The 26,054-nt window shown below is 48.2% G+C and overlaps 1 pseudogene; it reads right to left on the reverse strand.

The window, feature by feature from the left end:
* The window catches only part of LOC147110194 (uncharacterized), a 305,775-nt pseudogene that overhangs the window by 117,519 nt on the left and 162,202 nt on the right, over positions 1–26,054 (reverse strand).

Genomic DNA, 26,054 nt, shown 5'->3' on the forward strand with positions numbered 1-26,054 from the left:
TCAAACACGATTTCCCTTTCATAAAACTATGCTGACTTTTCTTGATTGTCTTATGATTTTCTAAATGTCCTGCTATTACCTCCTTAATAATGGATTCCAGCATTTTCCCAATGACAGAAGTTAGGCTAACTGGCCTATAGTTTCCTGCTTTCTGTCTCCCTCCTTTCTTGAATAGGGGCATTACATTTGCAGTTTTCCAATCCGCTGGGACCTCTCCAGAATCCAGGGAATTTTGATAGATTACAACCAACGCATCCACTGATATGCCTATCAATTAGTCCAATAAAAGGCGACGAGTTAAGAACGTAACTGAAGGTTTTTATTGGCTAAATAACAGAGCCCACCCTCGTGGGTGATCCGATCCAACAGGGAGGAATACTAGCCAGTCAGCTACCTTTATACCTGGGCAGGTAATGGGCGGAGTCGGAGGTGGTCAGCCCAGGTATAACAGTGCGACAAGAGGCGACCTCGTGTAGTGATGTGACAGTGAGAACAGTGAGAACAATATACAGTGATAACTATAACAGTGGTTTACCACATTCACCCCTTGTTTAGATTAGAGTCCGGCGGGGTGAAGTGTATTACCAGCTCTGGTATGTCAGTCTGTCCGGAGGCTTCGTTAGCCTCTCCGATCGTCGCAGCGGCGGTGTTACATTATCCGGTGTTAAAGCTGGTGTCTGCGTAGTCGGCAAAGGCTCGTGGGGTTCCGGCATGCCGTCTACCTCGGCTGGACTCGGGGGGTTGGGAGGGGGGGGTGAGGGTGCGAGGTCTCGTAAGGAGACAGTGTCCTCCCGTCCGTCTGGGTAAGCCACATAGGCGTACTGGGGGTTGGCGTGCAGGAGGTTCACCTTCTCGACCAGGGGGTCCGTTTTATGGGCCCTCACGTGCTTTCGCAGCAAGACGGGTCCCGGAGAGGTCAGCCAGGTTGGTAGGGTGGTTCCCGTAGTCGACTTCCTGGGGAAGACAAACATTCGGGCATGGGGGGTGGTGTTAATGGCAGTGCAAAGTAGTGACCGGATGGAGTGCAGCGCAATCGGGAGGACCTCTTGCCAGCGGGAGGTTGGGAGGCCCTTAGACTTTAAGGCTAAGAGGGTGGCCTTCCATACCGTCGCGTTCTCTCTTTCCACCTGGCCGTTCCCTCGGGGGTTGTAGCTGGTGGTCCTGCTTGCTGCAATACCCCTCTCCAATAGGAACTGACGGAGTTCCTCGCTCATGAAGGAGGCGCCCCGGTCACTATGTATATAGTTCGGGAACCCGAACAAGGCGAAGAGTTTGTTCAGGCATTTAATGACCGTGTTACTGGTCATGTCTGGGCAGGGGAAGGCAAAGGGGAAACGGGAGTACTCATCAACGATGTTGAGGAAGTACACATTACGGTCGGATGACGGTAGGGGCCCCTTGAAGTCGATGCTCAGACGCTCGAAGGGGCGGGTGGCCTTGATCAGGCTTGCTCTGTCCGGCTTATAGAAGTGCGGTTTGCACTCAGCACAGATCTGGCAGTTCCTGGTCATGGTCCTGACCTCCTCGATGGAGTATGGCAGGTTGCGGGCCTTAATGAAATGGTAGAGTCTGGTGACTCCGGGGTGGCAGAGGTCATTGTGGAGGGTCTGAAGTCTATCACTTTGCGCGCTGGCGCATGTAATGCGTGAAAGAGCATCAGGGGGGTCGTTCAGTTTACCGGGCCGGTACAAGATCTCATAATCATAGGTGGAAAGCTCGATTCTCCACCTCAAGATTTTGTCGTTCTTGATCTTGCCCCTCAGCTTGTTATTAAACATGAAGGCAACCGAGCGTTGGTCGGTGAGGAGGGTAAATCGTTTGCCTGCCAAGTAGTGCCTCCAGCGCCGTACTGCCTCCACAATTGCCTGGGCTTCCTTCTCGACCGACGAGTGTCGGGTCTCGGGGCCCTGTAGGGTCCTTGAGAAGAAGGCTACCGGCCTACCCTCCTGGTTAAGGGTAGCGGCTAGGGCGAAGTCGGATGCATCGCTCTCCACTTGGAAGGGGATTGACTCATCCACTGCGTGCATTGTGGCCTTGGCTATGTCTCCCTTAATGAGGGAGAAGGCCGCGCACGCCTCTTCCGTGAGGGGGAAGGATGTGGTTTTCAGGAGGGGTCTGGCTTTGTCCGCATAATTGGGTACCCATTGGGCATAGTAGGCGAAAAGCCCCAGGGTTCTCCTAAGTGCTTTTGGACAGTGGGGGAGGGGTAGCTCCATGAGGGGGCGCATTCTTTCGGGGTCGGGGCCGATGACTCCGTTCTCTACTACACAGCCAAGGATGGCAAGGCGCGCTGTGTTAAACACGCATTTCTCCTTATTGTAGGTGAGGTTCAGCCGTTGGGCCGTACGGAGGAATTTCTCCAGATTCACGTCATGGTCCTGCCGGTTGCGGCCGCAGATGGTGACGTTATCGAGATAGGGGAAAGTGGCCTGTAGTCCGTTCTGGTCAACCATCCGGTCCATCTCCCGTTGGAAAACCGAGACCCCGTTGGTGACACCAAAGGGGACCCTAAGGAATTGGTAGAGGCGGCCATTCGCCTCGAAGGCGGTGTACTGGCTGTCCTCCGGGCTGATGGGGAGTTGGTGGTAGGCCGACTTGAGGTCGATGGTCGAGAATACGCGGTATTGTGCAATCTCATTGACCATGTCCGATATGCGGGGGAGGGGGTATGCGTCCAGCTGGGTGTATCTGTTTATGGTCTGGCTGTAGTCGATAACCAGGCGATTTTTGTCGCCGGTCTTGACTACCACCACCTGGGCACGCCAGGGGCTGCTGCTCCCCTCAATAATGCCCTCTTTCAGGAGTCGCTGCACCTCAGAGCTAATGAAGGCTCTGTCCCCAGCGCTGTACCGCCTGCTCTTAGTAGCGACAGGTTTGCAGTCGGGGGTGAGGTTAGCGAACAGGGAAGGTGGCGGTACCTTGAGGGTGGATAGGCTGCAGGTGTTACGCGGTGGGCGGTTTAACTTTCGCTGGTTGTCGACTGTGAGTGGGGGGAGGGGTCCACCGTATGCTAGGGTTACACTTTGGAGGTGGGATTGGAAGTCCAGCCCTAGTATGACGGCAGCGCACAGCTGGGGGAGTACGAGGAGTTTAAAATTTTTATACTCTATCCCTTTAACCGACAATGTCACGACACAGTAGCCGCTGATGTCTGTGGCGTGCGACCTCGATGCCATCGAGATGCGGCTGCGCGTTGGCAGGACGGGGAGGGAGTAGTGGCTCACCGTGTCTGGGTGGATGAAGCTCTCCGTGCTTCCGCTGTCGAACAGGCAGGTCGTGGCGTGGCCGTTGACTTTGATGTCCATCATTGAGCTGGCCAGGTGGTGCGGGCGGGCTTGATCCAGGGTCACGGAAGCTAGGGTGTAGATGAGCGCGTCGTTGTCATGACAAGATGGCGGCGAAGATGGCGGCCCCCGTAGTTCACATGAGGCTCTGTTTAAATCGTTTGCCCCGCACAAAGATGGCCGCCCCTGCTGTTCCCATGAGGCTCTGCAGGCTTCGGCTGCCCCGCACAAAGATGGCCGCCCCTGGTTTTCCCATGAGGCTCTGCAGGCTTCGGCTGCCCCGCACAAAGATGGCCGCCCCTGGTTTTCCCATGAGGCTCTGCAGGCTTCGGCTGCCCCGCACAAAGATGGCCGCCCCCAGGGTTCGCATGAGGCACTGCTGGCTTCTGAGGATTTGCTTCTGCAGGCCTTGGAGAAGTGGCCTTTCTTGAGGCAGGTTTTGCAGGTCGAGTTTTTGGCTGGGCAGCGCGACCTCGGATGCTTCTCCTGGCCGCAAAAGAAGCAGCCAGCGGCCCGATCGGGGTTGCCTGATGTCGGGGCCGGTACCGGGGCTAGCGGGCCCGGTCGGATCCGTGATGCAGACGCTGAGGTAGGTCCCGGGGGCAGCGCTGTGAAGGGTGGTGGGGTGGGGGTCGGGCCCGAGTCCCAGGGTCGCGAATAGTACCTGGCAAACGCTTCCTGGTCTTGCTGGGTGGCCTCTAGGGTGAGGGCGAGGGCTTCGGCCTTGTCCAGGTCTATGTCCTTAGCTTCAAGCAGTCTTTGCCGTGTGTAGTCGGAACGTAGGCCTCTCACCAAGGCGTCGCGGACATTGTCTTCCATGTTCGCAGTAGCCGTCACCGCTTTAAAGTCACAGTTCCTGCCGAGTTGTCTCAGCGCTCGTGAAAATTCAGCTATCGATTCTCCTGGCTGTTGCTGGCGAGATCTTAAGAGATGCCTAGTGTACATGTAGTTTACCGGGCTCCGGTACTGCTGTTTCAGTAGGTTGATGGCGTCGTCGTACGTAGTCATGTCCTGGATGAGTGTATATACTCTCGGGCTCGCTTGGGCTTTCAGGACTCTTAGTTTGGATCTCTGAGGGACGACGGCTTCCTCCAGGTACGATTCGAAGCAGTCCAGCCAGTGTTTGAAGTCGTTGGCTGAGTTTGGTGCCTGTGGGTTTAGATCCAGGTATGGTGGTTTCAAGGCTTGCAGCCAAGCCGGCTGGTGTGGCCCGTTGTCTGGAGGCTGCTGTTGCTGTGCTGCTGGGTGAGCTCCTTGCTGTTGCTGTTCATTATCAGACATCTTTAAAATTTAGCCAATAAAATTGATATGCCTATCAATTAGTCCAATAAAAGGCGACGAGTTAAGAACGTAACTGAAGGTTTTTATTGGCTAAATAACAGAGCCCACCCTCGTGGGTGATCCGATCCAACAGGGAGGAATACTAGCCAGTCAGCTACCTTTATACCTGGGCAGGTAATGGGCGGAGTCGGAGGTGGTCAGCCCAGGTATAACAGTGCGACAAGAGGCGACCTCGTGTAGTGATGTGACAGTGAGAACAGTGAGAACAATATACAGTGATAACTATAACAGTGGTTTACCACATCCACTATCTCTGCAGCCACTTCTTTAAGACCCTAGGATGCAGGCCATCAGGTCCAGGGGACTTGTCGACCATTAGCACCATTAGTTTGCCTAGTACTTTTTCTCTAGTGATAGAGATTGTTTAAGTTCCTCTCTCTCTATAGCCCCTTGATTATCTATTCTTATTGGGATGTTTTTAGTGTCTTCTACCGTGAAGACCGATCCAAAATAATTGTTTAAAGTCTCTGCCATTTCTCTATTTCCCATTATTAATTCCCCAGTCTCCTCCTCGAATGGACCAATGTTTACTTTAGCTACTCTATTCCTTTTTATATACCTGTAGAAGCTCTTACTATCTGTTTTTATATTATTCGGTAGTTTAATCTCATACTCTAACTTCTCCCACTTATTTTTTTTAGCCTCTGGCCTACCACTAATCTTCGCAACATTGTATGCCTTTTCTTTCAATTTGATACCATCCTTAACTCCCTTAGTTAGCTGCGGTTGGTGCATCCTTCTCGTGGAGTCTTTCTTTCTCACTGGAATACACCTTTGCTGTGATTTATGAAATATCTCCTTAAATGTCTGCCACTGCTGATCTACCGTCTTACCCTTTAATCAATTTTCCCAATCCACTTTAGCCAACTCTGTCCTCATACCCTTGTAATTGCCTTTATTTAACTTTAGAACACTTGTTTCAGTCCCAAGTTTCTCACCTTCAAACTGAATTTGAAATTCTACCATGCTATGATCACTCTTTCCTAGGGGATCCTTTACTATTTGATCATTAATTAATCCTGTCTCATTACACATTACCAGATCTAAAATAGCCTTCTCCCTGGTTGGTTCCTCAACGTATTGCTCTAAGAAACCATCCCGAATACACTCTATGAACTCATCCTCAAGGCTATCCTTGCCAATTTGATTTGTCCAATCTATATGATGATTAAAATCACCCATGATTATTTCAGTACCTTTCTTACAAGCCCCCATTATTTCTTGATTTATACTCTGTCCTACAGTATAGCTACTGTTAGGGGGCCTATAGACTACTCCCACCAGTGACTTCTTACCCTTGATATTTCTTACCTCCACCCAAACTGACTCTACATGTTGAGCTTCTGAGCCAATATAATTCCTCACCACTGCAGTGATCTCATCCTTTATTAACAGAGCTACCCCACCTCCTTTTCCTTTCTGCCTGTCCTTCCGAAATGTTAAATACCCCTGAATATTCAGTTCCCAGCCTTGGTCACCTTGCAACCACATCTCTGTAATGGCTATCAGATCATACCCATTTATTTCTATTTGTACCGTCAACTCATCTATCTTGTTATGAATGCTGCGTGCATTGAGATAAAGAGCCTTTAATTTTATCTTATCATTTTTCCTTACTCTGACTCTATTTTCTGGTGCACTCTTACGCATGTACGCTCTGCGCCTTCCTGATGCATTCTGGTTATCGTTACCCCTGTCGTTGCCCTGCACTATTGCCTTCTCCTTTCTATTTGCCTTCCTAAATACCCCTTCACCTGAACCCCTATCATCTATTTCCAGCTTAGCTTTTCTCCCTTCTGCTTGTACCCTCAGGTTCCCATCCCCCTGCCAAGCTAGTTTAAACCCTCCCCAACAGCACTAGCAAAATCCCCCGCGAGGATATTGGGCCCTTTCCCGTTGAGGTTCTACCTGTCTGGCTTGTAGAGGTCCCACCTCCCCCAGAAACGGTTCCAATTCCTCAGGAATCTAAAGCCCCCCCTCTGACACCATCTCTCCAGCCCGCATTCATCTGCTCTATCTTCCTATATCTGTACTCACTAGCACGTGGCACTGGTAGTAATCTGGAGATTGTTTGTTACCATCTGGCAGTCAATTACACCTGGGGAAAGATGGGTGAAAAGTCTAACATGATTTGCATTCAACCAAGATTTGCATTCACGTACCGTCCTGAAGGAAGTTTGTGTTAGAAATGAACTATGCAGAAAAGGAGGGAAATTCAACAATAGCGCGCCCCCTAGAGGCCGGAGCAGGGGTGAAGTGGAGGGTAGAAATAAACACTATAATCTTATGCTTTTTTTTAACTACCAATGGATTGGCACCAGTTTGCCCGAGTGAGCCTTGACTTACTGGTAGCATTGTGGCCTCTGAGCCCAAAGGAGTCGGTTTCGAGCCCAGTTTCCAACAATACTGGAGAGTGGAAATTTAAGATCTGACTCACAATTCTAGGTTGATTCCAGCCAAATACTCTTTTCTGCTGGGTGTGGGCGCCAGACCCATAAGACTCTCCGGCCTCATCAACTGGAATAAAGATGTTTACGGCCATGGAAAGAATAGACACGTGGTGGCCCGTCAGACTCCTAATCCGCCGCCGACGAATCCTTCCACAATGACACACTATTCTACTAGGGAAGAGTGGGGAAAATCTCATTTGTTTCCAACAAGTTTTCATCCAAAGTCAGTCTGTAAAAACACACGTCAAAACTGGCGGAAACCCCGGAGATAAGCTTTAAGCACGAGCCTTATTTCATCCTTCACTGCTACAATCTGTAAAGCGGAGCATTTAATCAGAAAGAGAATGCAGTTCAAATTAAACATGACTGTAAATTTTCGATGATGCATATGAAAGTTGCAATATTTAGTGTAAGCATAAGGACTTCCATTATTAGCCGTCTCTGCAAACCCCCCCCCACCCCACCCCAGCACACACCCCCCACCCCCCAGCACACACCCCACCCACCCCCAGCACACACCCCCAGCACACAGCCCATCCCTCCACCCCCAGCACACACCCCAGCCACCCCCAGCACACACCCCACCCCACCCCCCGCACACCCCCCAGCACACCCCCCCACCCCAGCAACCCCCAGCACGCACTCCCCCCCACCCTAGCAACCCCCAGCACACCCCCCCAGCACAACCCCCCACCCAGCACACACCCCCAGCACCCCCCCAGCACACCCCCCACCCCAGCACCCCCCAGCATACCCCCCCAGCACACCCCGCCACCCCAGCACACACCCCCAGCACACACCCCCACCCCAGCACACACCCCCAGCACACCGCCCCCCCGCCGCAGCACAACCCACCCCACCCCCATGATGATGCTCACCAAGTGTCAGTGGATACAGTGATACAGGACACTGGGACGTTGAAACATGACCGACTGGCTGTAAAATGCAACTACAGCATTTTGGCACGTCCTTACACTGAGAATTCACATTCTGACGTGACGTGACGGTGGGGAGGAGGTCAGGAAGTTGGGCGGGGCGGAGAGGGTGTCAGGAAGTTGAGTGGGGTGGGGTGGGGAGGAGGTCAGGAAGTTGGGTGGGGTGGGGAGGAGGTCAGGAAGTTGGGTGGGGTGGGGAGGGGGTCAGGAAGTTGGGCGGGGTGGGGGTCAGGAAGTTGGGTGGGGTGGGGAGGAGGTCAGGAAGTTGGGTGGGGTGAGGAGGAGGTCAGGAGGTTGGGTGGGGTGGAGAGGGGGTCAGGATTTTGGGTGGGGTGAGGAGGAGGTCAGGAAGTTGGGTGGGGTGGGGAGGAGGTCAGGAAGTTGGGTGGGGTGAGGAGGAGGTCAGGAGGTTGGGTGGGGTGGGGAGGGGCTCAGGAGGTTGAGTGGGGTGGGGAGGGGCTCAGGAGGTTGGGTGGGTGGGGAGGTCAGGAAGTTGTTTGGGGGGTGGGAGATGGTCTTAACCCGCGAGGGTGAGCCCTGTCTGTTCCAAGTGAGCTCTGTTCTGTCTGGAGTTCGCAGTCAGAATGGCTCGAATTACACTTTGCAAAGTAACTGATTACGTCGGCTGGGAGGATCTAATTACACATTCCAGAGAAACTGCTGGGTGTGTCTTGTCCTCCAAGGGGACCAATCAGCAATCAGGACTTGTCATCCAAGGGAACCAATCAGAGCTTCTTTAGTCTCTATACATAACATAAGGACATAAGAGTTCTGACGAAGGGTCATCGACCTGAAACGTTAACTCTGTTTCTCTCTCCACAGATGCTGTCTGACCTGCTGAGTATTGCCAGCATTTTCTGTTTTTATGTTATATTATATAAGAACAATAAGAATTAGGAGCAGGAGTCGGCCATACGGCCCCTCGAGCCTCCTCCACCATTCAATAAGATCATGACTGATCTTCGACCTCAACTCCACTTTCCCGCCCGATCTCCATATCCCTTGATTCCCCATGATTCCAAAAGTCTATCTATCTCAGCATTGAATATACTCAATGACTCAGCATCCATAGCCCTTTGGGGCAGAGAATTCTAAAGATTCACAACTCCCTGAGTGAAGAAATTCCTCCTCATCTCAGTCTTAAATGGCCGACCCCTTATCCTGAGACTCTGCCCCCTAGTTCTCGACTGTCCAGCCAGGGGAAACAGCCTCTCAGTCTACCCTACAATCCCCCTCAGAATCTTATATGTTTCAATGAGATCACCCCTCATTCTTCTAAACTCCAGTGTATAGGCTCAATCTACTCAATCTCTCCTCATAGGATAACCCGCTCATCCCAGGAATCAATCCAGTGAACCTTTGTTGCACCGCCTCTAAGGCAAGTATATCCTTCCTCAGATAAGGTGACCAAAACTGTGCACAGTACTCCAGGTGTGGTCTCACCAAAGCCCTACACAATTGTAGCGAGACTTCCTTAATCTTGTACTACAGCCCCCTTGCAATAAAGACCGTCTTGCCATTTGCCATCCTAATGGCTTGCTGTACCTGCTTGCTAACTCTGTGCTTCCTGTATGAGGACACCTAAATCTTTCTGAACACCAACATTTAATAGTTTCTCACCATTTAAAGAATATTCTGTTTTTCTATTCTTCCTACCAAACTGAATAACCTCAGATTTCCTCACATTATACTCCATCTGCCACCTTATTGCCCACTCACTTAACCTGTCGATACCCCTTTACAGGCTCTTTGTGCCCTCCTCACAGCTCACTTTCCCACCTAGTTTTGTAACGTCAGCAAACCTGGATACATTACACTCGGTCCCTTCATCTAAGTTATTAATATAAATTGTGAATAACTGAGGCCCAAGTACTGATCCTTGCGGCACCCCACTAGTTACAGCCCGCCAACCCGAAAATGATGCGTTTATCCCTACTCTCCGTTTTCTGTCCGTCAACCAATCCTCTATCCATGCTGATAAATTACCCTCAACCGCATGAGCCCTTATCTTGCATAACAACCTTTTATGTAGCACCTTATCGAATGCCTTTTGGAAATCCAAATTTACAATCTACCCTGCGAGTTACATCCTCAAAAATACTCTAATAAATTTGTTAAACACAATTTCTCTTTATAAAACCATGTTGACTCTGCCTAATGATATTACGATTTTCTAAATGCCCTGTTACCACTTCCTCAATAATGGATTCCAGCATTTTCTTGACAATTGATGTCAAGCAAACATTGGACGGTAGTTCTATGTTTTCCCTCTCCCTCCTTTCTTGAATAGCGGTGTTACATTTGCTGCCTTCCACACCGCTGGAACTGTTCTAGAATCAAGGGAATTTTGGAAAATCACGACCAATGCACCCACTATCTCTGCAGTTATCTCTTGTAGAACCCGAGGATGTAGGGGTCCAGGGGATGTGATGGCTTTTAGTCCCATTTGTAAGGGGGGCATCTTTTAACTGGTTTATGGTACTTTAGCTGGCCAGCAGCCTTTGCTGCTGCACTCTAAACCAATTTACAAACAGCGGTTTCGAATCGCTACCCCTCCTTCAGTTCTGAGTGGAGGAACTTATAATTAATGATTTTAAAACGGAGAAGTGGTTTGGATGAGAGAAAAATCAAGTTTTATTACCTAAATAATCTACAATCAAAAGAATAAACTATACCACACGAACACAGTAATCACAGTAAAACTATATAACAGGGGGTTGCAGACAGCGAAAACGAGGGATAAAATGGCTCCAATGTTACTTAAACAATCTTAGCAATTACCTTAAATCACCACCCCCTAACTCCTGCTAGGTTGCCTTGTTGAGGAGTCAGAACACCCTGCTCACCTGTGGTCCAGCAAAGTAAAAGAGAGAGTGATAGCTTCTCAGCAGCTATCTTTTATACCTGGTGAGGTCCTGCCATTCTGCCCTGCAAGGGCTGTGTGCAAAATTCCCGCCCAAAGGGTCCAATACACAAGAGAAAGCTGTGATTGGCTAACTCAGAGTGGTTGGACTGGGTTAATGTGTCTTCCGGAGCTCCCTGGGCTGAAACAAAAGGGAAATACAACTGCTCTATTGTCCAGAATGCTAGGTGATTTAAATCCATTCAGTTCTTAAACGGTTCCCATTCAAGATACAGAAGTCTCTTCTGCAGTTTAGATGTATCCACTCAATATATAAACAAATGCTAATAGCATTCAAATGCTTTGTAAACAAAGCATTGTCCTGTGGTAAAGTTTTGTCTCCATTGAACCTTACTTCCAGACACAGAAAGCTGCTTTCCAAGCCCCTTTGTCTTCGGCCATGTGGTGACAGCCATTTTTATCCCTGGAAATTTAAAAGCACAACGCCCAGGGATTCTTTAATCAAAAAAAATTAATCTTCAGAACTGTAAATTATTGCGAATTCTTACAGTCCGCCCTTGGATACTTCCAGCTCGCTTGTAGTATCCTCTTGAAGAAATGAGCAATAATTTCTGACCCCTCACAAACAACCATCCCCTGTATTTACCTAATAGCTATCTGCCACTGATCCCCATCCCATCTATTCCCCTTAAATTCAAGAAAAGAAAACCATGGTACGGTAGGCATCTTACAGATACTTCAGTTTTCAATAAGGGGCCTCATACCCCTACACGCTTGTAAAATTATACAATGTAAACCAAATTTACAAACACCTTTTACGTTATAACTTATTACAAAATGTAATCAAAATGATCCCAAGCACGGAGAGGGTCCTATGCCTCTGCTCAACTTGGAGTTGTCACAAAATGATTCCAAGCACGGAGAGGATCCTACGCCTCTGCTCAACTTGGGGCTGTAACACAAGATACAAAAAAACATTAAACATTTGAAACAACATGCTTAAATAAAACCCTGACCATCACGTGCCGATGATGGGTTGCGAAATTCGAGTGGGTATTGCTCCTCTCACCCGGGCAGTAAAAGTACTTTACACCCCCCTGTTGATTGTCTTAAACTTTAAAACAGGCAGAATGGATTTACAGACCAGCCTGTCCGCCAGCCCCAAGCCGTTCCCTTGTCCTTTTGTGGAGGCGGGGTACCCCTCATGTTTAAAATATATCTTAGCACAGACCGAGACCGGGGAGCATGGGATCTCGACTCCCAGTCCCTCCCCCTCCCATCTTCCCTCGACTGGCTGCAGAAAATGATGGGTGCCTGTGTGGCGGCTCTCCCTGGCCCCACCCAGATCCGGCCACCCACTCATCCTTCCCAGCCACACTTACCCTCTTTGCCCGTGGGCCCCCGGGTGAGTTCCTCCCTCCCCCAACCGCACCCACGCGACTCTTGGGTCTCCCCCTCCCTATACGATCTTTCCCGGGCCATCACCACCCACCCCCGGGGAACGCGTCCCTATCAGACAAGGCGCCCGCGCTTCCCCATCATGACTCCTCAACAGCGAGGTCTCCCGCAAGTGAACTTCGGTCAGGATAGTGCTGGGTTGGGGGCCATGCCCCACCCAGCTGGGGCCATCTCCTCCCCGTAGGAGGAGTAGGCAAGTGCCTCCGGACCTTGTCCAGTTTTTCCCGAAGATCGCTGTGGGGTCTCCTGGATTCATCCAGTGGCGAGGTGATCCCCAACATTCCGTATCCGTATCTTTATTCGATGCCCAGCTCGGGCTGGGCGAACGGGGCAGCTTCTTTGTCCAATCTCCTGCAAAAACTTAAAAGGACATGCAGCCAGGTCTCTCACTGACCTGCTGCCTTAGGTGGAGACATGGTCGGGTCCCTTGACCTTGGACCAAAATACAAACATTCGGCACACATGTAAACTTAAACTCTCTAAACTTAAACTTCAAACTGGTTATATGAAACTAAAATTTACACCTTAAAGCAAGCTATATGCACACCTAGCTATAATACAAGTGCTGCCCGACTCCGGATGGCCAGGCTAATCTCTGGCACTGTCGCAGATTGCTGCTGGCTGCAGCGAAGCTGGACTGCCTCCTGTCTCTGGTCCCCCGCAGCTTATGGCTGTTGAGTGGGGACCCCTGTTCTTTGGCTTCTCCCTGGTTCGGGAGACCGCCCTACCCCACTGTAAAGTGGGTGACCATGCTTCCTTAGGCTGGGGCACCCGCTGAGACCTTCTGAGGGGTGTCTCTATGGGGGAAAATTTGGCTGGCGGACCCTGAGCTTGGGTCACAGCACCAGCTGGCTGGGAACCTTCTCCCCCATGTCCAAATAGCCCGCACTGTGTAATGTACCTGGCAGCCTGCCGGTGCAAATCTCTCTCTGGGTTTGTCTGCTCTTCCCTGCCCACTCCTGTGCTGGGGGCAGGTATACTCTCACCACCCGCTGCTGGTGGCTGGAAATTTTCCTCCCCATGTTTAAAACCTGGTGTCAGCTCCCTCCCTATGTCTCCTGCAAGAGGGATTGCTATCCCTGCCCCCCCCCAGGGTCCCACATCATGGGGGGGACCACTCTAGAAGCAGGCTGGGAAGCTGGTCCCTTTAAACAGGCCACTGCACCTGCATGAATCTGCTGTTCGGAAGACTGGGGGATTCCTGTCTCCAGACCAGCGCCTGCGCGGGCAGTTTCAGTGAATGAATGGGCAGCAGCTGCTGATTTCTAATCCCAGGCTGCTGTTTCTTTGTTTCTGAGCCACCTAATCCTTTTAAATTTGAACTTTGGGCAAAACTAGGGTCCCACTGGGGTAGTGAAGCGTTCCAATTGGTGGGCTGGACAACTTTTCCCTGGAAGCAAGCCACATTGCCTGTCTTTGTAGGCTGTGAACTTGAACTTGCATGGACAGCAAACTCATGTTCCCTCACCCAGGTGGCTTTAAATGGGGAATTTTGGACCTGCCTTTTGTCTGGGGCCAAAACTATCCCCTGTGTGCCTCCCTTGTCCCGGATTTCTGCTACTGGACCTGCTCTACAGGGGTCCCAGAACTCTCCTTCCCTGTTCCCTGGCTTAAACAGCTTACTCTGAACATGAATGGCTCCTCCCCCCACACAAGCCACAGTGCTTACCTGTGAACTCGAACTTGCTGTGGGCTGAGGATTCCTATTCTCAGGCTCACTCCTCACAGGCGGACCGTACCTCCGTTGTTGGAGGGGGTACACTGATCTTGGTCCCCGCCTGCATAGCGGGACCTGCTGGTGTTCTCCTACCACCCCATTGTCCACCACTCCTCGCTGCCAGAGCTCCTCAAGACTCGGAGCTGTGGGCTGCGGCCTTGGGGTCTCTAATTCCCTAGCCAGCCTTTCCCTGGGTGTTGCCTCTGGGGCGGTTTGATTTGGGTTGCCAGTAAAATCCAGCTGACCTGCCTTCGGGCTGATCACGCAAATCATTCCCCTTGCTACCTTTAAAGCCACGTTAAGGCTTTCTGGCCTAGAAATTCAGTAGGCTTTGCGCCCACTTTTCGCCCAAAGAGGGTTTCTGCGCCAGTGTAAGAGGGTGCGCTGATATTCAGCGCTGCGGTAATGGCGGCGGTAGCCGGTAGCGCTGCGCCGACACCGATGACGTCATCGGTGTGCGCAGTGCCCCGGTACCGCCCCGCTTCCGGCCCCAACCCCATATTTAGTTGCGGCCGCAAACAGCGTTTGAAAAACGGGGCCGTACTGCTGCGCTACTGGGGTGCTTTAAGGTGGAGGTGCGGTCGGCCGCTTTTTCGGCGGCCGCCTGCCCGCACCTCCCTCCCCGGCCTCCTACACCACCCCCCCCCGCGGCATTGGTGGCTGATTCCCGCGAGCCCGGCACTTCTCCGTGGTGCCGGGCTCATTTGCCGGCAGAATCCAGCGGCGATCTCACGGCTGCAGGCAGCTCCTCCTTAAGAGAAGGAGGAGGCCTGCAGTACCCCAGCCTGCCGCACCGCATCGGGTGGCGCAGTGGCAGCTGGAGCACTGAAATTCACTTTCAGCGCCCCAAGCGGAGGCGGGCACACCCTGGAACAGCGCCCGGTTCCGACTTGGGGCGCTATAAGTGAATTTCTGGCGCGCGCAACTGGCTCCGCGCGCAGCGCTAACTTTTGGGCGTTAGCCTGCTGGCGGGCCTTAACTGAATTTCTAGGCCTCTATCTCTGCCCTACAGGGGCAATGATCTGCTTCACCAAACCTGGCATTCTCTTCCCTCAGTCTCATCTCATTTTCCCTGGCCTCAGTGATTTGGTACTTTCGGAATTCTATCTCGTTTCTCGCATGGCTCTCTCCCTCGCTAGCTTCTTGGGTGAGGTGTGCATTCTCCTCTTGTAGCCCCATCTCTCTGTCCCTCGCCTCTGTGACTTCCTGCACAAGGCGCTCTATAAATGCCTGGCATTTCGTGACCTCTAGTGTGAGGCGTGCATTCTCTTCCCGCACCCTCATACCACTAGCTCTGGCCTCATACACCTCTCTGAGGCGTTCTACCTCCGCCTGGCATTTTTCAAGCTGGGACTCCCGATTCTTGGCCTCTTCAACCTCCTCCTGCACCCTCTTCTCACCCTTCTTAACCCAGCCACCTATACCATGATAGGTAAGCCTACACGCTGCTGCTAACATCCGCAGGGGTACCCACATACTGAAAACAACGAGAGAAACAAGAGCTGATGCTTTCTCCAGATCCAGACCACTTATTAAATCAAAACCTGCCTCCACTCCTACCTGGCTCGCCAATTGTAAGGGGGGCATCTTTTAACTGGTTTATGGTAATTTAGCTGGCCAGCAGCCTTTGCTGCTGCACTCTAAACCAATTTACAAACAGCGGTTTAGAATCGCTACCCCTCCTTCAGTTCTGAGTGGAGGAATTTATAATTAATGATTTTAAAACGGACAAGTGGTTTGGATGAGAGAAAAATCAAGTTTTATTACCTATCAGTGCGTCGGCGGGAATCCTGAGCGGCAGAGCGGGGTATAAAAGTCCCCAGAGACCAGATAAGGCCTCAGTGCGTCGGCGGGAATCCTGAGCGGCAGAGCGGGGTATAAAAGTCCCAGAGACCAGGTAAGTTTTACCAATCTCCAGTCTCCAGTCTGGAAGGAGAGAGGTAAAAAGTAATCCAATTGTGATGTCACCAGAAAGCAGGTAAGTGATTGGTTGGTAAGTATTTCTCCCTTTTAAGCTTAAATCTCTTTGGTTTGTAGTTTCTAAGGTGTGATATTCACCATCTAGAACCGGGGCAGAGGATATTTAAGAATAATATTAATAAATTTAATTAATTACATAGAATGGGAGATCAGGCGATGTGTTGCTGCTGCAATATGTGGGAGCTGGTGAACACCATTGATGCTCACGGTGATCACATTTGCAAGAAGTGTTGGCTGCTCGAGGAATTCCGGCTCCGTGTTGAAGAGCTGGAGTCCGAGCTTCAAATACTGAGACACATCAGGGAGGGGGAGAGTTACCTGGACTCTGTGTATCACGAGGTAGTCACACCAATTAGATTAATTAATGCAGATATAGTCCGTGGCCAGGGTCAGGATGGTGTGACTAGAAGTGAGGCAGGTACGGGGATCCAGGAGGTAGTGTTGGAGGAGCCGCAGCCCTTGCACTTGTCCAACAGGTTCGAGGCTCTTACTCCCTGTGGGGACAGGAGCAGGGACTGCAGGGAGGATGAGCAACCTGGCCACAGCACCGTGGAGCAGGGGGCCATTCAAGTGGGGGGAGTTAAAAGAAATGTTGTAGTGGTAGGGGATAGTATCGTTAGGGGGATAGATAGAGTTCTTTGCATCCGAGAGCGAGAGTCCCGAAGGCTGTGTTGCCTACCCGGTGCCAGGGTTAAGGACATCTCCTCTGGGCTGGAGAGAAACTTGGAGTGGGAGGGGGAGGATCCAGTTGTCGTAGTCCATGTTGGTACCAACGACATAGATAGGACAAAGAAGGAGGTTCTGCTGAGGGAGTTTGAGCAGCTAGGGGCCAAATTAAAAAGCAGAACCACAAGGGTAATATTGGGCCAGAAATTCCAGGCCAGAAGCGTGAGTGCGCTCGGGGTACTCACGCTTCTGGCCGTTGGAAATGCCGGCGTTCAGCAGGAACAGCGCATGCGGGGAACGCCGGCATTTCCAGACCTCGAGCGCGTGCGACTGCACAGGCAGCGCTTGCGCAGTGAACTTCGTGGATTTCATTCATGAAATCCGTGAGGGTAAGTCCTCAGAACTTACACTGAAAAAAAGCAAGTGTAAAGTGGTTCATTGGCTGTGGAGGAAGATATATTTTATCGTGGAGCTTTTGAAATGCAATATTTTTGTTTGGGAAAGGGAGGGAAGTTATTTTAAGAAATTTTAAGTAAGTTTTAAAGTTAAAATTTTTTTTTTTTTTAAAGGGTTTTCGGCACGGTAGGTAGAAGGAGCAATTGTGGCTGTGTGAATGGAATGTGAGAATGAGTTATGTATGTATGTCCACATATATTCCTTTACGTATATGCATGTATGTTTTATATTCCTTTACTATGAATGTATGTTTTTAATTATGATTTTCCAATAAGTTACTTTCTCTGAAAGTCATAATTAAATAATACATTCATACACATAAGTAAAGGAATATATACATAACACGCAAAGGAATATATACAGACATACATACTTTCAGAAGCTCCACGATAAGAAATATCTTCCTCCGCAGCCTCTGTAGCAACTGTACCCATGCTTTTTTCATGTGTAAGTTGTAATGACTGGACCTCACTGAAAGCATTAATGAAAGCGGCGAATTATACTGCGCACGCGCTGCATGTGCAGTCGCACGCGTTCTGCCTCTGAACCCCTTCGTTCAGAGGACAGGAAATGCCGGTTTTCCCCACATGCACTGTGCATGCTGAAAACCGGCATTTCATCCGGCCAGATGCGTAAGTACCCCGACCGTACTAGCGCATTTGGAAGGGAATTATTGGGCCAACATTTTACATGTCAATAAAATAAAAAATTTACCACTTGCACCACTTGCCCCCTCGCACCTGCGACAGGGTCCAAGGAGGTGCATTGCGCAAGAGCTCATCATCGGACGCATCCTCACACTGTTCCCTTTGGGGAACTGTATGAAGTGGTGGAAGGATTTATGGCCGTGATTAACGCTCATTCCGTGACCGTAACCATCTTTGAACCAGCCATTAGGGTGGTTAGTCCTATGGCGGGAGGGTTTTACGGGCTCCCACAACCCATCTGAGGGGGGGGGGCGGCCGCCAACACCCACGGACGCAAGTATCCCGCTGGATGTCCACCCAGAATTTAAAGTTGGAGCTCCGACTCCACTTGCCGGGACTGTCTGGAGTGGGGTTCAAAACCCTACTCCTTCTGGCCCAGCGGCGGGGATGCTTACTGCTACGCAAAAGGCCCACTCCGCACAAAAGGTGACACCCATACGTTTCCTGCGCCTTTTCCCTCCCCGTGACTGGAGCCCTATGCTGCCATTTCACATTGCTAATCGGATTGGGCCTTTGTCATAGCGGTAGGATCCCTGCCGCTGGGCCTAGATCAGGGTAGGGTTTCGAACCCCGCTCCAGACAGTCCCGGCAAGTGGAGTCGGAGCTCCGGCTCTAAATTCTGGGTTGACATCCAGTGGGATATTTGCGTCCGTGGGTGTGGGTGGCCCCCCTCCTTGTATAGCTTGTGGGAGCCCGTAAAACCCTCCCGCCATAGGACTAACCGCCCTAATGGCTGGTTCAAAGATGGTTACGGTCACGGAATGAGCGTTAATCACGGCCATAAATCCTTCCACCACTTCATACAGTTCCCCAAAGGGAACAGTGTGAAGACACGTATGACGACGACATTGCTAAATAAATAAATGGAATAAAAAAAATTCTTTTAGGGCTTTTAAAAGTCTTTAAATTGCTTTAATTCTCTTTAAAACTACTTCAGATTACTCAAAATAATGTAAACATTTAAAAAAGTTTATAAAAGTTACCAAAATCTTCAAAAAACTTCCAAAAACCTATTTAAACTGCTGCTTTGCATGTAAAAAAGCAAAGCAGCTTGACAGAAACATTGGGGGCGTGTCCAGTGAAACTGAGACCTCAAGGGGCGTGTCTCGCTTACACTGCACGCTCCTGGGTCCGCGCTGGCTGCGCTCCTGGGCGGCGTGACGTCATACGCTGCCCGGGATTCTTGCTTCAGTTTCTGGAAGTGCAGGCGTCCCTGGAGCTGATCGGCAGGAGCGCGGGGTAAGTGCAAATACGGGGCTTGCACGCGCTGCAAGCCCCGTTCTGGAATTTCTGGCCCATTATTACCTGAGCCACGAGCGAATTTGGCTAGGACAAATAAAATTAGAGAGTTAAATGCGTGGCTCAAAGACTGGTGTGGGAGAAATGGGTTTTGCTTCCTGGGACACTGGCACCAGTACTGGGGCAGGAGGGAGCTGTTCCATCGGGACGGGCTTCACTTGGCCAGTGCTGGGACTAGAGTCCTGGCGGATCATATAACTAGGGCTGTAGAGAGGGCTTTAAACTAACTAGTGGGGGGGAGGTTCCTAGAGAGCAAATAATAAAAATGACAACAGAGAAGGTCATAGACTTAGGTAGCAGTGGGGAAATTAAAAACCAGAGCGTGTCAGGAAGGGGCAGAAGGTATGGAGTAAAAGGTAAAGTAATAAAAAAGGCAAAAGCAGGAACTAACTGTCACAAAACATCTTTGAAAGTTCTCTATCTGAATGCACGTAGCATTCGTAACAAAATAGACGAGTTAATGGCACAAATAACTACATATGGGTATGATCTTGTGGCCATTACAGAAACATGGCTGCAGGATGACAATGCCTGGGAATTAAACATACCAGGTTATTTAACGATCAGGAAGGACAGGCAGGAAGGAAGGGGAGGTGGGGTGGCTATGTTAATAAAGGAAGGAATCACTGTAATACAGAGAAATGATATTGGGTCAAAAGATCAGGATAATGAAACAGTTTGGGTGGAGGTAAGGAATAATAAGGGGAAAAAAACACTAGTGGGCGTAGTCTATAGGCCTCTGAACAGTGGCAACTCTGTTGGACGGAGTATCAATCAGGAAATAGTTGAGGCTTGTAATAAGGGAACATCTATAATTATGGGGGATTTTAACTATCATTAATTGGACGAATCAAATTGGGCAGGGCTGCCTTGAGGATGAGTTCATTGAGTGTATTAGGGATGGGTTTCTTGAGCAGTATGTAACTGAACCGACCAGGGGGCAAGCAACCTTAGATCTGGTCCTGTGTAACGAGACGGGATTAATTAAAAATGTCCTAGTAAAGGATCCCCTTGGAATGAGTGACCATAACATGGTTGAATTCCATATTCAATTAGAGGGTGAGAAGGTTGGATCTCAAACAAGCGTGCTAAGCTTGAATAAAGGAGACTATGAAGGTATGAGAGCGGAATTGAGTAGAGTGGATTGGGAAAATAGATTAAAGGGTAAGACGATACATGATCAGTGGTGTACATTTAAGGAGTTATTTTACAACTTCCAAAAAAAATATATTCCACTGAGAAGAAAAGGGTGTAAAAGAAAAGACAGCCATCCGTGGCTAAGTAAAGAAATTAAGGATAGTATTCAACTAAAAACAAGGGCATATAAGGTAGCCAAATCTAGTGGGAGGATAGAGGATTGGGAAAACTTTAAAAGACAGCAAAAAATAACAAAAAGATTGATTAAGAAAGGGAAGATAGATTATGAAAGTAAATTAGCAAAAAATATAAAAACAGATAGTAAGAGTTTTTATAGTTATATAAAAAGAAAAAGGGTGGCTAAAGTAAATGTTGGTCCCTTAGAGGATGAGACCGGGAAATTAATGGTGGGAAATATGGAGATGGCAAAAACACTGAATGAATATCTTACATCAGTCTTTACAGTAGAAGACACTAAGAATATCCCAACACTGGACAAACAGGGGGCTAAAGGGGGGGAGGAGCTAAACACAATCAAAATCACTAAGGAAGTGGTACTCGGTAAAATAATGGGACTCAAGGCGGATAAATCACCTGGACCTGATGGCTTACATCCTAGGGTCTTGAGGGAAGTGGCGGTAGGGATTGTGGATGCATTGGTAATAATTTTCCAAAACTCCCTGGACTCGGCAAAGGTCCCGGCAGACTGGAAAACTGCAAATGTAACACCCTTATTTAAAAAGGGCAGTAGACAGAAGGCTGGAAACTATAGACCGGTTAGCCTAACATCTGTGGTAGGTAAAATTTTGGAGTCCATTATTAAGGAGACAGTAACAGGACATTTGGATAATCATAATTTAATAGGACAAAGTCAGCATGGTTTTATGAAGGGGAAGTCATGTTTGACAAATTTGCTGGAGTTCTTTGAGGAAGTAACGTATAGGGTGGATAAAGGTGAACCAGTGGACGTAGTGTATTTAGACTTCCAAAAGGCATTTGACAAGGTGCCACACAAAAGATTATTGCTTAAGATAAAAAATCACGGGATTGGGGGTAATATTCTGGCATGGATAGAGGATTGGCTATCTAACAGAAGGCAGAGAGTTGGGATAAATGGTTCATTCTCAGACTGGCAATCAGTAACTAGTGGTGTTCCGCAGGGGTCAGTGCTGGGTCCCCAACTCTTTACAATCTATATTAACGATTTGGAGGAGGGGACTGAGTGTAACATATCAAAGTTTGCAGATGATACTAAGATGGGAGGGAAAGTAGTGAGTGAGGAGGACATAAAAAACCTGCAAGGGGACATAGACAGGCTAAGTAAGTGGGCAGAGATTTGGCAGATGGAATACAATACTGGAAAGTGTGAGGTTATGCACTTTGGCAGGAAAAATCGTAGAGCAAGTTATTATCTTAATGGCAAGAAACTGGAAAGTACTGAAGTACAAAGGGATCTGGGGGTCCTGGTGCACGATACTCAAAAGGTTAGTATGCAGGTGCAGCAAGTGATTAAGAAGGCCAATGGAATGTTGGCTTTCATTGCTAGGGGGATAGAAATATAAAAATAGGGAGGTATTGCTTCAGTTGTACAAGGTATTGGTGAGACCGCACCTGGAATACTGCGTACAGTTTTGGTGTCCATACTTAAGAAAAGACATACTTGCTCTCGAGTCAGTACAAAGAAGGTTCACTCGGTTAATCCCGGGGATGAGGGGATGGACATATGAGGAGAGGTTGAGTAGATTGGGACTCTACTCATTGGAGTTCAGAAGAATGAGAGGCGATCTTATTGAAACATATAAGATTGTGAAGGGGTTGGATCGGGTGGAAGCGGGGAAGATGTTCCCGATGATGGGTGAAACTAGAACTAGGGGGCATAGTCTTAGAATAAGGGGCTGCTCTTTCAAAACTGAGATGAGGAGGAACTACTTCACTCAGAGGGTGGTAGGTCCATGGAATATGCTGCCCCAAAAAGCTGTAGAAGCTACATCATTACATAAATTTAAAACAGAAATAGACAGTTTCCTAGAAGTAAAGGGAATTAAAGGTTACGGGGAGCGGGCAGGAATTTGGACATGAGTCTAGGTTCGGATCGGTCATGGCCCTGTGGGTAACGGAGTGGGCCCAGGGGCCATGTAGCCTGATCCTGCTCCTATTTCGCGTGTCTAATTCTGTTAGATTCAGGAGATGGTTCTGTGATAGTGGATTGGCGGTTAGGATCAGATCAGCCATGATCTTATTGAATGGCAGAGCAGGCTCGAGGGGCCGATTGGCCTACTCCTGCTCCTATTTCTTATGTTCTTATGTAAATAAACTACAATCAAAAGAATAAACTATACCACACGAACACAGTAATTACAGTAAAACTATATAACAGGGGGTTGCAGACAGCGAAAACGAGGGATAAAATGGCTCCAATGTTACTTAAACAATCTTAGCAATTCCCTTAAATCACCACCCCTAACTCCTGCTAGGTTGCCTTGCCGAGGAGTCAGAACACCCTGCTCACCTGTGGTCCAGCGAAGTAAGAAAAGAGTGATAGCTTCTCAGCAGCTATCTTTTATACCTGGTGAGGTTCTGCTGTTCTGCCCTGCAAGGGCTGTGTGAAAAATTCCCCGCCCAAAGGGTCCAATACACAAGAGAAAGCTGTGATTGGCTAACTCAGAGTGGTTGGACTGGGTTAATGTGTCTTCCGGAGCTCCCTGGGCTGAAACAAAAGGGAAATACAACTGCTCTATTGTCCAGAATGCTAGGTGATTTAGACCCATTCAATTCTTAAATGGTTCCCATTCAAGATACAAAAGTCTCTTCTGCAGTTTAGATGTATCCACTCGATATACAAACAAATGCTAATAGCATTCAATTGCTTTGTAAACAAAGCATTGTCCTGTGGTAACGTTTTGTCTCCATTGAACCTTACTTCCAGACACAGAAAGCTGCTTCCAAGCCCCTTTGTCTTCGGCCATGTGGTATGACAGCCATTTTTATCCCTGGAAATTTAAAAGCACAATGCCCAGGGATTCTTTAATCAAAAAAAATTAATCTTCAGAACTGTAAATTATTGTGAATTCTTACACATTATTTTCTCAAGTACTTTTTCTCTACTGTTCTTAATCATTTCCCTTCCTTTCATTTGCCCCTTGGTGCCCCACTATTTTTGGTATGTTTTTGTGTCTTCTACTGTGAAAACAGATACAAAATATTTGTTTGAGGTCTCTCCCATTTCCTTATTCCCAATTATAATTTCTCCTGTCTCAGCTCCTAAGGGATCAATGCTTATTTTGCTACTCTCTTCCGTTCTACATACTTGTAGATACTCTTACAATCTGTTCTTGTATTTCTTGCTACTTTACTCTCCTATTCTATTTTGTCCCTTTTTATCAATGTTTTGGTCATTCTTTGATGGTCTCTAAAGCTTATTACTGTTCTTTGCAACATTATAAGCCTCTTTTAATCCATTACTATCCTTAACTTCTTCAGTTAGCCAAGGATGGATCAGTTTTCAACAGGAGTTTTTAATTCTCAATGGAATGTATATTCACTGAGAATAATGGAATATGTTTTTAAATGTTTGCCACTGTTTATCTACCATCAGATCTTCTAATCTAATTTCCCAATCTACCATAGCCAACACACCACTCATGTCTGTGTAATTGGTTCTATTTAAGTTTAAGACACTGGTTCAGACATAAGTATTTCACTCTCAAGCCCAATGTGATATTCTATCATATTATGATCACTCTTTCCCAGAGGATCCTTTACTATGAGATAACTGAAGTCTCCCATCCCTGGTATGATTCTGGTAAATCTCCTTTGCAACTTCTCTAAGGCTTTGACATTCCTTCTAAAGTGTAGTGCAAAGATTTGGACAAAATACTCTAGCTGAGGCCTAAACAGTGATTTATAAAGGTTTACCATAATTTCCTTGCGTTGGTACTCCATGCCGCTATTGATAAAGCCTAGGGTCCAAAATGATTTATTAATAGACTTAACCATGTGCCCTGCCACCTTCAAAGATTTGAGTATGTGAATCCCAAGGTTTCTGTTGCCTCTCCTCGGTTTTCCTTCCAAAATGCATCACTTCACACTGTTCTGCATTAAATTTCATCTGCCATGTGCCTTCGCATTTCATTACTCTATCGACACCTTCCTGAAAACTTCTACTATCCTTTTCACTGTTTACTACGTTTCCAAGCTTTATGTCATCTGCAAACATTGAAATTATGCCCCCAATTGTCAAAGTCCAGATCATAAATATATATGAGAAAGAGCAGGGGTCCTAATACTGACCCCTGGGGGATACCACTGTATACTTCCCTCCAGTCTCATAAACAACCATTCAGCACTACTCTTTGCTTTCTGTCTCATGGCCAATTTTGAATCAACGCTAACATTCCCCCTTTGACCCCATGGGCTTCAATTTTGCTAACAAGTCTATTTCGTCGCAATTTATCAAACACCTTTGAGACTGTAACAGAAAACAAATGATACTTTGGCTACAGTTCCCAATTTTGGTCAGAATCCTTACATTTTGGTTCTTGTTTTGACACCGACATTGTGGTCCATTTGATACCGAGTTCCTTGGCATATTCATCACCATACCAGACCAGCAGCTCGCACCGAGGAGGAACAGGCTTGCAGGTCCTGTAATAAATTTTGCCACAGTGCTGAAAGGCTACAAGGTTCTGCTCCTCCTCCTTTCTGGCACAGTTAACAAACCTGGAACATAACATACAAATATTTAAGTGGCCAAAAATAAGTTAAAATTGTAAAATGAATACAGAATGTTTAGCGAGTTAGAATGAGAGAACATGCCCCCAGCCATGGACAAATTTCAATTTCAAACATACTGTCAGGAGAGGACACTCAGTGGGGACCAATCACTTCAGTGCAGATACGAAAGATAATGGCCCCAATATTTCTAAGGAGGGAGTGTCTGACGGGGGGTGGGGGAGGTGCAGCGATCCAGAAATACAGGTTTCCCGGAGTTCCTGCTGAATTTAATGCCTAGAGCTGATTTTAAAATTTGGCTCGTTTTTCCAGCCACAGCCATCTAGAATGAAAGGCTGACTGGCTGTTGGGTGGGATATTGTACTGGATGGATCATATAAAATGGGACAAATGATCTTCTTCATCCATTATTATCTTGTGATCCTCACAATACGGTATCAGTCTTCCCTCACCTCATCCAATTTGATGTAGATTCATCCTTCGCATCAATGTATTCAAAATCCTTGTTGGATTTGCTGATCTGCAGAAAGGTATTTTGATAATGGATTAATAAAATTTTTTAAAAGCAACTTTATCTTTATATTAGACTGTCATAAGGCTTAACACGTATTGCAAGATTCTATTACATCGCCTCCCATGTCTTTGAGTAAAAATTGACCTTCCTCTTACCTGTGTCCTGTGATTATACCTTTTTATCCCAGTGCCCAGTTCAACACGATGGCTGGGACTGAAATGATGCAGCATCGGAGCTCGAAAAATAGTATAATGGTGCTGAACAGTTTCAGGAAGCTTTGTAAAGTCAGGAAAGGTCCCTGAATTACTGCATTGTCAGAGCGCCCAGGATTTGGCAACTACTGTTCAATGCATTCTGAAACTAGGAATGATGAGAGTTGGTTGAGGTGATGCCTGACTCACCTTTGTTCATAAATACAATGACAGCAGGCTCTGGGAATCTCCTGGAACTGCTTTAATAGGATAATACCTGAATTAGAGCAGCAGCACTAAATTAATCAGAAGATGAACAAAGTAC

The sequence above is a fragment of the Somniosus microcephalus genome, chromosome 12 (assembly GCF_052327205.1).
Source record: "Somniosus microcephalus isolate GS21.2 chromosome 12, FLI_Smic_1.0, whole genome shotgun sequence".
Lineage (NCBI taxonomy): Eukaryota > Metazoa > Chordata > Chondrichthyes > Squaliformes > Somniosidae > Somniosus > Somniosus microcephalus.